Source organism: Vicia villosa, unplaced genomic scaffold, assembly GCF_029867415.1.
Source record: "Vicia villosa cultivar HV-30 ecotype Madison, WI unplaced genomic scaffold, Vvil1.0 ctg.001422F_1_1_3, whole genome shotgun sequence".
Classification (NCBI taxonomy): Eukaryota; Viridiplantae; Streptophyta; class Magnoliopsida; order Fabales; family Fabaceae; genus Vicia; species Vicia villosa.
This window is the reverse complement of record NW_026705614.1, coordinates 25317-39800: the sequence shown is the minus strand read 5'-3', so window position 1 is coordinate 39800 and position 14484 is coordinate 25317.

The following is a 14484-nucleotide window of genomic DNA, read 5'->3' as shown; positions in this document are numbered from 1 at the left end:
TAAATAAAAAATCAGTTTCTATAACCATACTTATAAAAATATAAATAATATTGATATTTCTTTAGAATATGGTAAGAAAACAAGAATTGCATTCTCTTAATCTGATTTTTGTAAATGTAGTTTATGTTACAATAATATTTTATTCATATTATGAAAATGTAAATAATTTTTAAATTTTTTTTATTTATAAGTATTGATATTTTATTCAAATTATATTTAATATTAGAAAATATTTTTTTTAAAATGTTATTGAAAAAGGATGAACGCTTACCAATAATTTGTATTCATTTAACTTAATTATAAAATATATAAGTTTAACGACCTCATTCACTCTTTTAAATAAGAATATCTCTTATTATAGTCTTTGAGGTTCTTAGATATCATGTGTGCTTCTAAAATTGCCTTTCTGCTATCGTAGATGTATCTTCGAAATTTTTTTTTTTAAAATTTGCATGAAAATGTTCCGTAGATACATCTACGAAACATTTTTATAGGTATAGCTACGGAATAAACCAGCAACAAAAAATCAGAAAATCAACATTGCAACGCTAAAACAAAATTTATAGATTAAAATCGGCATAACATCGATACTTTCAAAAGTAAATTAAATATTACATCTCAGTAGACCAGTGGACGCTTGGTCGCTTGCACATCTCTAAGATTTGTTCGACCATTCTTTGCAGCGTCGCAACGAACTCGAGCGAAATTTTCTCTTTGAAATTGTAATACGTTCGCCACATCGTCAAAACATCCTTTCGGCTCTTGAGCTCAATGTTGCTGTAAACGACATTCCCTCCGTTGTCAAATGAAGGTGAACGATACTCGAGTTTCACAACCTTTTGTTTGTCACCGTAAGGTAGGAGGTAGTGGATTTCGTTAATGATAACATCGAGCGAGGTGTACTCGTTGAGTTTGAAAATTCGCTCGGGTGTTCAGCCGTCAGAGTAGGAGACACTTGCGACATACCAACGGACGTTGTACTCATATTGAGACATTTTTGTGGTTGTGTGAAATACAACATTAGAAACCTCAAATTTATAGAAAATGTTCTAGACTGGGCCGACCCATGGCCCAATTGGACTACGAGGCCCAAATCTTTCTTACCCCAAGGGAGATTCCTCCTCGTCAATTCGTGTTCATCGAGCGGGCGTCGTTGAAGTTGCCTTAAACCGCCAGATTACACCAACCTCCGACCGGGTAAGATGGAAGCTGAGCGAATCCACCCGCCTGGTCCCGAGCGAATGCCTCCCACGGGCATCGCTGCATAACCCTACTGCCGAGGACCTTCCTCCTCGTAGGGTTTTCCTTCCCCAACCCACTGAATAAAGCGGAGTCCACGCGTCCCTATAAGACCGCGTCTCCCCTTCAAACTTCGGAGTGGTTGACCCAGGATGGAGACCACGCGCTGGTCTCCACTACACACGTAGGATCCTGGCAGTCTCCGAATTGGGCCTGGGTATCCAGTCCAATAGCGAGATCTTAACCCAACGTTGGGGCTATAAATACCCTTTTTCACTAGAGGTCAAGTATTCGTTCATTCTCTCACTAAACCTTGTACTTGCTCTCTAATCGCTTTCTCACTTTGACATTGGAGTACCTTGCAGGTACACCCCCTAGTTCTTCAAGTCCACCGTAGATGACCGTGACAATCCACTCTGATTAAGTAAGATATGTGCTGCCGTCTGTGGGAATCCTTTGCTTCCCCATCTGTTACAAGCAATAAGATCAAAGCAAACCCAAATAAACCTTTGATCAGCATGGTCAGCCACAACAACAACGCTCCGAACGACAACGATCTGTTCCACGTCGACGAGCTGATCCAAAACAATAATACTGGAAACAGACAGCCTCAACCGCAAGACAGAAAACCCAATTCATGATAGGCGGACAACCACTCCGTCAACAAAGGCCTCCATGCAACATGAAGACCAGACAAGTGATGGGGACTCCGCTCACGTGGAAATTCCTATCCCCGAAGGCACCGATTGATTAAGCTCATATCAATATTATGTGGTTTTATTCATCAAGGAACTTCATAGGTTCATGTGTTTACTTCCATGCCTTCTTCAACAAGTTTCATCACACTATGAACCTCACAATCAAGTGTGATTCAATAGAATATCATTTCAAGGTCTTATGGACTTCCTCATGTTTTATCATGCAAGAAAAATTCAAAGGATTTCAAGTTGATTCAAGAAGATAGACCTAGTTGGGCAAGTTTTTGGTTCCATGGTTAGAAGGGCATAACTTTCTCAATTTTCAACATTTTTTAGTGCTTCTTTTTGCAAAATACTCTCCTTGACATCATCAACAACTTTTCTTCACAAGTCAAGAAGAAATTTTGTTGAGAAAGTTTTCAAACGTTAGAAGACATTATAAGTCTCCTTTGAAAGTTAAGGAATTGTGTACCAACTTTAAAGGATCATAACTTCAAAGGATCATAACTTACAAGTCTCCTTTTGTGGAGAATATCATGATACTTTGACTTAACTTCATTGTATCATTGGATCTAGGATGTTGATAGGTTTGAAAGAACTAAATCTATAATATAAGATGAATGATATTAATGGTAGTTTGAGTTTATTCTCTCTCTTCTTCCCTTTTTTGATTAGTGGGTGTAAGTCTTGTTTGAATTTATTGTGTAGAGGTTTTGATTCTATCAATCATTTGATGAATCATCCGGATGAAATCCCATAAAAATCAAAAGAAATTCATCTGGATACTGTGGTTCTAATATACTTTTTCCCCTTTCTTTATCTTTGTCTCTTATTGGAGAATGATCATTTGTGGCCTAAACCTATGTTTACAAGCCCAAGGATGGTTGATTATTTGACAATGGGTTCATAAACTTTGAAAGCTTGTTGTGTAGAGGTTTTGATTCTACCCGTCATCTGACAAGTTTTCATAAACTTTGACCTAAGTTTATTAGTCACCCATTATTGATCATTCAAGCTAACTAATAACTACTAATTTCTAACATTTGACAATTAACAATTAACTTTACTTTATGCTGTCGCGGGCGAAAAATCGTTGTCTTTTTTGTGATGAGACACCTGATGTCTTCTTTGGGCTCGAGTGCTCAAAAAATGATTTTTCTTTTGTACGGACCAAACTTTTTATTGTTTCCAAAAGAGGAAAAGGAAAAAAGTTGCAATAACCTTAAAAGTGGGGGAGAGATCTTGGGTAAGAGGGTTGGTTATACGAAGGGAAGGTATTAGCACCCAACGTATCTATAGTACTCTATAGGTTTCTTTGCTTTATTTATTCCATTCTTGTTAGGGTGGAGGTTCTTGTGAAATAGGTGGGACCTAAGGTGTTTGTTTGATTATGCTCGCAAAGATCATCGCGATCCTCTGCATACATATCCCCTAGAGGGAATCAGAGCATCTGTAGCTCGGGGTCTACGGGTGCTAAGGTTTGAATGGTTTTTTTTGTTTTGTTTTGCTCGCCAAGGATCGACCTTGTGCCTACGTATTCTCAAAGGGATGTTGAGAAAGTCAGAGCAATCGTAGTTCCCACTTATGCTAGTGGAAGCAAAGGAAAATAGACAAATGTCGTCTAAATGCTAGATGTATCTAATCTATATCATCACATACATCTGTTTGATTTTGTTTGAAAATCTTTTCATTATAAGCCCGGGGCCATGCCACTTAGGGTGCTTAGAATGATAAAGATGTTTTTGTTTAACCAGCCTTGTGGCAAAAGTTTCAATGAAGTCAGCCTTGTGACAAAAACTTTGATTAATCAGCCAGCCTTGTGGCAAAAAGTTTCAATGAAGTCAGCCTTGTGACAAAAACTTTGATTAATCATCCAGTACGGTGGTAAAACAGTTTGATTGATTAGCCAGCCTTGTGGCAAAAAGAAAGTTGGATTGATTAGCCAGCCTTGTGGCAAAAAAGTTTGATTGATTGATTGATTGTTTGTGATGATATAAAAGAGATACTCCTAGCATGGAGATGAAAAATGTCTAATCTCCTAGGGTATTTGATTTGGATATTGGGGATGCTTATAAGAAGCCCGTGGGTCCTTGTACGAAGCCCAAGAGGAGGCTATCCGAGGGTCCTTGCATTGTAAGCCCAAGAGGAGGCTATGGGAGGGACAATCCAGGGTCCTTGCATTGTAAGCCCAAGAGGAGGCTATGGGAGGGTCACTCGTTTGTACAAAGCCCAAGGGGAGGCATGGTATAGTTGGTCTGAGCTCTTAGAGCGATTTCACCGGGAAACCATACTCTATGTCCTAACCTAAACTAGTGGAGATTCTTTGCACGAAGCCCAATAGGAGGCTATGGGGAACCTAGTGTTGTACTAAGTTGAACAAGTATATAACACAATCACAAGTATGAACAAGTACAAACAAATATGCACAAGTACATGAACAAATATGAACAGTTATATGAACAGTTATATATGACAAAGTGTGTGTATATAATGGAGTTTATGAAGGAAATATACCTGTAAGCATGATCCATTTGTTTACACAGGGGCTCGGGACTTACACTCGGGAAGAGGTCCGCTTGAGTTTATTCAAAGCTATGTAAACAGGTATTTACAAAAGGGCTTGGGACTTATACCTACATGGAGGCCCATGGTATTTTTGGGAAGATTTAAAGAAACCTTCATTTTTGGTTTGTTATTCAAAGTTAAAAATCAAACTGATCGAGATATGTACAAAACAGTGTGTGTACAATGAAATACCTAATTTCATGTACTAGAATGGGTATGTACAAAAGGGCTTGGGACTTATACCTACGTGGAGGCCCGTGTTTTATTTACAAAACATGGTTGATTGTTTATTTACAGACGCGAGGTTTCGCTTTTGAAAAACTATTTGAAAGTTTGTTTGAAAAGTTTATTCTGTTTGAAGAAAAACTGTACAAAAAAGAAAAAGAAATGGGACTTACACTCTCTAATATTCGAGAGGCCCCACTTCGTTTTGAAAATCAATTGATCAATTAAAAAGATTTAATCAAAAAGAAGTGGTTTATCGTTTTGAAAAGAATCGCGATCGCTCGTTTTAAAACGATTTGAATATGAGAAAAATTAACTTAATTAAGTTGAAAACAAGTTTTAATGCTTAATTAAGACCTAAGTGATTAGGGTTTGATCACAAAAAATATTTACAAGTAATTAAGTTTGAAAAAATCAAATAAAACAATATTTAAAGTATTTGAAAATACCTAAAAACATGTCATTTTAAACCTAATTAAAAGTATATTAAATAAATCTTTTTTTGTGATTTTTTTTGATATTGTCAAAATATGTATATTAAATAAGAAGTGTTTAAAAAATGAAGAAAAAATAAGTTATTTTGATGGGTTAAATTAATTGGTGAAGTTGTGAAGAAAATAGAGAAAAATAGTGTCAAAAAATATGGTTTTGTCTTCACTAGGGCTTGAACCCACGCCCTGAGGTTCACTACTCAAAACAACAACCAACTGAGCTGCGCGTGCAGCTTGTTTATGATACACTTCCATTCAATTATATTTTCAAACAAATATTTGAAATTTCCAAACCAAAAACGCGCCAAGAACACAACCCTAACTGAATTTTGAATTTCATCAAATCTGTGTTGTTTTGATCAGGTAAAGGGTCTATTCCACTTGGTTTTTCACGACGAACATGATGATGACCTTTAATTTCATTTATTTTTACTCTAAGGCTATCAATTTTCTGATGAACACGAAGAACCCTAGAACTGAAATTCAATGTGAAATTGTGTATGATCATGTTATGATGCAATTGATTGAGGGTTAATGATCCTCATAGGTGCAGAAACAAGATGGTAACTCAGTTTTTCATTTATGATGCATGTATGATAGAGTTTGAAGTTCATGAGCACTTACCTCAAAAACGGCTAAGCTGGAGATTGAATTTTGCAAAGGAGGTGTTACAGAAGTTGTTTGATGATCTGGATAGCTTCAATGGACCTTATGGAAGGTGTCTGGATGCTTGGAACCATCTGAATTCATCTGGGCATGGTCATGGTACCCGACCTGCATAAGCTTCAAGAGTGAATCGAATTTGATGATTATGAGGTTATTGGCTATATGTGATGGATTGGATAGTTCATATGTGATATATGGATGATGTTAGAAGTGATAGTTTGGACAGAATTGAGCCTGAATGAAAATTGGCATGATAAGGTTCATTTCATGTTCATATGGAGGTGAGATGATGATTCTGAGTTTTGGGGTGATTTGGGGTGTGTGAGTGGTTCAAACACTTCCTAATTGATGTTTAGAAGTTGTTGGAATCATCACTTTGGCCAGAACTTCAAGGATTTGGAGGTTGAGTTTTCTACCTCACTTTGAAACACATGACTTGTAATTCAAGAAAGAAGAGAGAAAACCTATAATTGTGAGGTTTTGGTGTGAATTTGAATGAAGTTTGGACCTCTATTTATAGGCCAAGGATTCTGAACTCCAAGCTTTGCAAGTTGATCAAAGAATGGTGATTTGGCACTTAAGAGATAGAATGGAATCTTACCATTAAATGCATATGGTTAAAGTTACTAAACCATGGTTAAAATTGGCTATGCTTCTTATCTCTTTCCCATCTGTCTCAAATCAGAAAAATATCTCCAATTATTGCCTCTATGCATCATTACTTGGTCCATTTGGCAATTTGGTTCATAACTTTGTGAAAATGGCTTGAAATTTCAAGTGAAAAGTTCACTAATGGCAAAATTCAAAACCATAGCTACACTCCATATTTTTTCATGCTCTTGGACATTTTGGAAAGCTCATGTTACACACTTCAAAACCCTAGTTGAAAGTTTCTTCAAGACCTTTAAGGAAATGGGTGAAAAAGATCCATGAACTTTGAGAAAAATGAAGTTTTAAGTGAAGTTTTCAAAAAGTACCAACTTTGAAGCTCCATATCTCTTAAATGGTTGATCTTATGGAAAAAATTTATATGTGTCAAAGTTGTTTATTGGATCAAAATCTACAACTTTCATGTTGGGAGTTTTTTTCAGTTTGTAGGTGAAATTTTGAGAAATTCCCTTCCAAAGTTTGGAAAAAACCATTGAAAAACACTTAGAAAATTTTCTAAGTATGAAAGTCAAACTTTTGACTTTTTGATTCTTGATTGATTTTCTTGATTTTTCTTTATCAAATGACTTCTCATATCATATATTGATGATTCAAAACTTCAAAAGTCATGGTTGACCAAAATTCCCCAAAAGTCAATGGTGATCTTGTACAGTTGACTTTTCAGACGAATCGCGTTTCTGGAGATTTCAAATGAAACAGGCTATCCTCACCAAATGAATAGTATGAATGGATCATATTGAGGCATTAGAGGATATTGAGCCATGGTTTGAGTTGTGGCACCATGTCCTGATTAAAAAGTCAGTTGCTCAGTGAATTAGGTCAAAAACCCTAATTGTCGACCTGATGAAATTGATGCCTGTAGGTCTTGAATTGAGATGTGATTTCCATTGTATATTGTCATAGGGATTATTTGAGGATGATTGAAACCTTTGATTGACTTCCTGGGGGTTTTTAGGGTTTCCCAAATGTGATCCCTGATTTTAGTCCCTGATAGTTCAAAAAACCCTGATATGAGGATTTGTCTGATCAATCTTTGTGTAGGAGATGTTCTGAGCCAATGGATTAGGTCAAAATGATGCACTTGGGGTCTTGAGGTCATGTCCCAAGTCATTAGGTCAAATTCTGAGCAAAAGTCAGGAGTATGCTATCTTCAGTCAACCCTAATTCAGTCGATTCAAAGTCTTTGAGCTTGTTGAAATGAATCTCTGAGGACCAAATGTTGATTGTTGATGAAGATGATTCATTTGAGATGAAGGGAGAACAAAACCCTAATTGATTGTTTCTTGCACTGATGAGCGATCTCTTGATTAAACCCTGCTGAGCACGAGTAACAAACACAAGCTATGCAATTTGTTAGAGATGCAAATGATGCATATGCAATGATATGAGGTGGTATCTTAGGTCAAAAATTGGGGTATGACAGATGCCCCTATTTAAGTTTCTTCAACCTGAGATATGAAGATTGAAAATCTTTATTTTGATAGGGTGGAAGAGACTTAAATATCAGAAGACGCAAATTTTGGACCTAAGATACCAAAATTGCGAGTGATGCAAGGATATCTTTACCGAGGGATATCAAACTGACTCCGCTAGGGAAAAGAGATTGGGAAGGATGCCTCAATCCGTTTTAGGAAGAGAATCCGTTTTTTCGGGAAAGCAAGTGTATGCTTCACAAAGGAATGATAGCTTTGTAAGAAAAGCTTACCAATCGACATCATCGACTATCAGCATGGGGATAGACTTGTTTAATAATGCGAAGGTGAAAGGCGTGAAACTGTGTTACCGACTATCAGCATGGTGACAGACTTGACAAGGTAAAAAAGAGTTTCAAAGGTTCGGTTAATATTACCGACTATCAGCATTGTGATAGACATGTTGAATAATATAACCAGAACAAAAGGTTACCGACTACCAACTTTGTGATAGCGGTTCTGAAGACATGATCAATTATCAGCCGAGTGATAAAATGATCCTGGAGACTTTGCTAGGGAAATTACTGGTTATTCAGCCTTGTGAACAGCAATAAGGCCCTGATCGTTAAATGATCTTCATGATTGATTTCCTTGAGAGGAAAAAGCTTTTGAAAGAGACATAAGCTGCTCAGATGATGAGGCTATTGCTTATTGTATGTTTTTCACGACTCTGTTTGAGGAATCGGAATTTGAATCTTTGGTAAAGACAGGGTTCTAACTAGGAATGAATTGGAAAGAAATAGTCAAACAAGACTTTGCACCCATGAGGAATGAACTCAACTGGGGATCTCCTCCTTTGTTTTGAAAGGAGAAACTAAAGCAACCTTCTTCCACGAGGAATGATCTCAGTGGGGAACTGGAGAAACAAAATGTTCTTTCTGCTTATGGGTGACAATCTATTGGAGAGATGACACGCCCATACCTGCTTCATTTTTTTCTTTTTTTCTCTTTTTTTTCTTCTTTTTGAGGATAAATATATCCTAAACAAGTGATTTTAAAGCAAACATTGAAAAATGCAAGAATGCATAAATGATGCAAATATGTATGAATGATGAATGTCATGAATGTAGCATGCATGCTGACGAGACTGACAGACAAAAGAGTATATACTGGAGAGGGACCGACGTCGCAATACAACCAGATACTTGGCAAATGTTCTTCAACACGGTGTAGATAACACGGGTAATGAATGGTGTTGCGTGTTTTAAACTTCTCTGGGGAAGATGAGCATCTTTTCTTATTGAGAGGGAAGAACTTCTTCACTGGAGATAGAAAATCTTCGTCACTAGGGATAAAAGACCTTCTTCACTGGGGATAGAAGAGCTTTTTCTTTGGGGGTAGAAGAGCTTCTTTACCTCGAGGGGTAATTGCTTCAAGAATTCTTTTCTGGGACCAGAATACCGTTGTCTCAACAATTTTTCAGGGAGAATCCTTTTGTTCATCCTATGGAGACGACTGCTGATGTTCCTTCCGTTGTTCACAACTCAAAGGAAAATTTCGCTTTTATTTTGAAAAAGAAAAGTGAAGTAAATTCATTTAAAACTTATTTTTTTCTTTTTTCAAAAGTGAATAACACAATTAAAGCGTCATTTTGCAAGCTGAAAGAAATTAAAGATTGCAGACAAATGGGCACAAGGCTCAAATTTATTTAATAGGATGGTAATCAGCTAAAGGCGTGATTCCATGGAGTATTTACAAAAGTTGGAAATGGTAATTATGCGGAAAAGGCTACATTGAAAGCAATAACCACTATCCCCTTAACAACTTTGAGTTCCAACTGTGCTTGTCGCTTCAGATTGGCGATGATTTGATCGAAGATCCTTTGATGAAGTACAGACTCTTCAGGTGACGAAGTATGGACTGATGCAGTTACTTTGTCATAAATCCCTAATTTTTGCCTAGATTGCCCTTTCAGGTTTTCAATCTACCAGGATGAATTTTTTCTGTTTATTGTCTCTAATTTTTGCCTGGACCGCCCTTTCAGGTTTTCAGTCCACCGAGACGTTCATTTTTGCCTAAGTCGCCCTTTGCGGGTTTTCAACTTACCGAGCTGTTCTTTTGTATTTTTTTTTAGACAAAGTATTTCTTGACTGCATCAGCATTCACAGGATGTGGGAGTTCATCACCATCCATGGTTGCAAGAGTCATGGCGCCGCCAGAAAATGTTCTTTTGACAACATACGGGCCTTCGTAATTAGGAGACCATTTGCCCCTAGAATCTGGTTGAAAAGACAAGATCTTTTTAAGCACGAGGTCGCCTTCTCGAAATTCACGAGGTCGAACCTTTTTGTTGAAAGCTTGTTTCATCCTTGCTTGGTATAACTGTCCATGGCATAGAGCAGTCATACGTTTTTCTTCGATTAAGTTCAACTGATCGTATCTGCTTTGACACCATTCAGCCTCTGATAACTTAGTCTCCATGAGGACTCTCATTGATGGTATTTCAACTTCTACGGGGAGCACAACTTCCATGCCGTATACTAGAGAAAAGGGAGTTGCCCCTGTTGAAGTACGCACTGAAGTACGGTACCCATGTAAAGCAAATGGTAGCATTTCATGCCAGTCTTTGTAAGTGACGACCATTTTCTGGACGATCTTCTTAATGTTCTTGTTGGCGGCTTCAACGGCGCCGTTCATTTTTGGCCTGTAAGGAGAAGAGTTATGATGCTCAATCTTGAATTCCTCACACAATTCTTTCATCATCTTGTTGTTCAAGTTTGAACCATTGTCAGTAATGATCTTGCTGGGAATACCATATCGGCAAATGATGTTGTTCTTGATAAACCTCACAACCACTTGTCTTGTAACATTGGCGTAAGATGCTGCTTCGACCCATTTGGTGAAGTAATCAATTGCTACCAAGATGAAACGATGACCGTTTGAAGCTTTTGGTTCGATCATTCCAATCATGTCGATACCCCACATGGAAAAAGGCCACGGAGATGAGAGAACGTTGAGTAGAGTCGGTGGCACATGGATCTTATCTGCGTAGATCTGGCACTTGTGACATCTCTTCACGTGTTTGTAACAGTCAGATTCCATTGTCAACCAATAGTATCCTGCTCTTAAGATCTTTTTGGACATTGCATGCCCATTTGAATGAGTTCCAAAGGACCCTTCATGCACTTCATGCATTAACATGTCTGCTTCGTGTCTGTCCACACATCTGAGCAAAACCATGTCGAAGTTTCTTTTGTATAGCACGTCTCCGTTCAGGAAGAAACTGCCAGAAAGTCTCCTTAGAGTCTTCTTGTCTTTGTTTGATGCCCCAAGTGGGTACTCTTGAGTTTGAAGGAAGCGTTTGATATCGTGGAACCACGGTTTATCATCGATGACTGCTTCAGTTGCAAACACATAGGCGGGCCTTTCAAGGCGCGTAATTCTGACTGTAGGCATATCGTTCCAATGATTGACTTTGAACATGGAAGATAAAGTAGCCAAGGCGTCTGCCATTCGATTCTGATCTCGAGGTATATGATGCAATTCAACCTTGTTGAAGAAAGTCAACAGACGTCTTGCATAATCTCTGTAAGGAATCAAGCCAGGATGGTAAGTTTCCCACTTGTCTTTGATTTGGTTGATCACGAGGGCTGAATCTCCATATATGTCGAGGATCTTGATCCTTAAGTCAATGGCTTCTTCGAGACCCATGATACAAGCTTCATATTCTGCGATGTTGGTGGTGCACTCAAATAGAAATCTGGCGGAGAATGGGATATGAGTACCCTTGGGAGTGATGATGATTGCCCCAATTCCATTGCCAAAAGCGTTTACTGCTCCATCAAAAATTAGGCCCCATCTTGATCCGGGTTCAGGACCTTCTTCAGGTAACGGTTCGTCACAATCTTTCATCTTCAAGTACATGATATCTTCGTCAGGAAAGTCAAACTTGAGAGATTGATATTCATTAATCGGTTGATGCGCCAAATGATCGGCGAGAATGCTTCCTTTAACCGCTTTTTGAGCACGGTACTCAATGTCATATTCAGATAACAGCATTTGCCATCGGGCAATCCTTCCTGTTAAGGCGGGCTTTTCAAAGACGTACTTGATCGGATCCATTTTGGAGATTAACCAAGTAGTATTGTTGATCATATATTGGCGGAGACGTTTTGAAGCCCAAGCCAAAGCACAACATGTTTTTTCGAGCATGGAGTAACGAGACTCACAGTCTGTGAATTTCTTACTCAAGTAATAGATGGCATGCTCCTTCTTACCAGTTTCATCTTGTTGCCCAAGCATACAGCCCATGGATTCTTCCAACACGGTAAGGTACATGATTAATGGTCTTCCTTCAACTGGAGGAATCAATATTGGTGGTTCTAACAGGTACTCTTTGATACTGTCGAACGCTTTCTGGCAATCTTCAGTCCATACAACCCCTTGATCTTTGCGGAGAAGCTTGAAAATTGGCCCACATGTAGCAGTCATTTGAGAGATAAATCTGGAGATATAGTTCAATCGTCCGAGAAATCCTCTTACTTGCTTTTCAGTTTTTGGTGCAGGCATCTCTTGAATAGCTCTGACTTTGTCGGGATCTACTTCAATACCTCTTTGGCTGACAATGAAACCCAAGAGTTTTCCAGATCTAACCCCAAAAGTACATTTGTTAGGATTCAAGCGAAGCTGATATTTCCTTAGTCGTTGAAACAACTTCAAAAGGTATTTAATATGTTCTTCTTCTGTGCTGGACTTGGCTATCATGTCGTCCACATAAACTTCAATTTCTTTATGCATCATGTCATGAAAGAGAGTAGTCATTGCTCTTTGGTAAGTTGCGCCTGCATTTTTTAATCCAAATGGCATCACTTTGTAGCAAAAGGTACCCCATGGGGTGATGAAAGATGTCTTCTCCATGTCTTCAGGAGCCATCTTGATCTGATTATAACCGGAGAACCCGTCCATGAAGGAAAAGACGTTGAACTTAGCGGTGTTATCAACCAACATGTCAATATGTGGTAATGGAAAGTCATCTTTTGGACTGGCCTTGTTCAAGTCACGGTAGTCAACACACATTCTGACTTTGCCATCTTTCTTCGGAACTGGCACTATGTTGGCCAACCATTGAGGATACTCAGAGGTGACAAGAAAACCTGCGTCGAGTTGCTTTTGAACTTCCACTTTGATCTTGTTAGCCATATCAGGGTGAGTCCTTCGCAATTTCTGCTTAACCGGCGGACATTCTGGCTTCAATGGCAAGTAATGCTGAACAATATTGGTATCCAACCCAGGCATGTCTTGGTAGGACCAGGCAAACACGTCAACATATTCTTTGAGAAGGTCTGTCAACTTACTCTTGACATCAGTATCAAGGAGCGATCCAATGGTCACTTCTTTTTTGTCTTCTTCAGAACCCAAGTTGATCTTTTCTAAAGGCTCTTTGTGAGGCAGAATGGCTCTTTCCTCGTGCTTAAGTAATCGAGAGATCTCGTCCGGGATCTCCTCTTCTTCCTCTTCTTCGGCATCGAACACAGGAAACTCAAAGTTGGGAGAGGGCATAGGGTTATTGCATTCAATGGGTTTATCAATAGTAAATCTGCACATGTGATTTATATTTATTTCAGAAAATTTATGAATGCAAGAGTGTATGCAGATTTTTTTTGAAAGGTTTTTTTTTTTTTTTTGGTTTTTTAGGATTACCATTTCCCGAAAAAAGCACAAAATAAAACACATAAGGTAGGGAATTCAAAATGACACTTTATTTATGATTCATTTTTGAAACAAAGCCCTAAACACAAACTCATTTGTCTTGGGCGGGACAAAGAGGGAAACTTTTAAAACAAAGTCCTATACACAAAGTTATTTGGGCAGAACATTTAAAAGCAAAGCCCTATAAAACATCTCTCTGCTTTGGGCAAGGCAGGAGGTCAAAATAACAGCGAAGTGATTACTTTGAGCGGCGAACAACATTCGGAACGTCGACAGCTTTCCAGTAGCAACGAACTCCTCTGTGTATTATGTATTCAGGAAAATTTCCCTCGGAATTATCTTCAGTATTGACATTGACCGCTGGTCGAGCAGGATTTGAAGGTCCTGGTTTGTCAACCTTGTTCTTTGTAGAGTCGAAACGGTCTTCTTCTACTTCTTGAAGAGCATAAGATGAGTCACAATCTTCAGAATTTTCAGGATGTATTTCCCAGTCTTCAGGATGAAGAGACTCATTGTCAGCGACACTTTCTGAGTCGGTTGCGGGATCATCTTCCCCTTCATCTTCAAAAATGGCATTTATGTGATAATAACCATCTTCCGGATTATAAACCTTGGCAGATGCGTTGAAGCCGAAATCTTCAGTAACTTCAGGCTGCTGAGAAAATTGAGAGCATTGGTAAGCCTCTTCTGGTTGACTATTATATTCAAAGGAATCTCCCCATCCAGTTGGTTGGATATCCTCAATCGCAATCTTGTAACTTTCAGGTGCTGTATATTTCACCATATAATCAAATTTTCCACTTGGTTGTC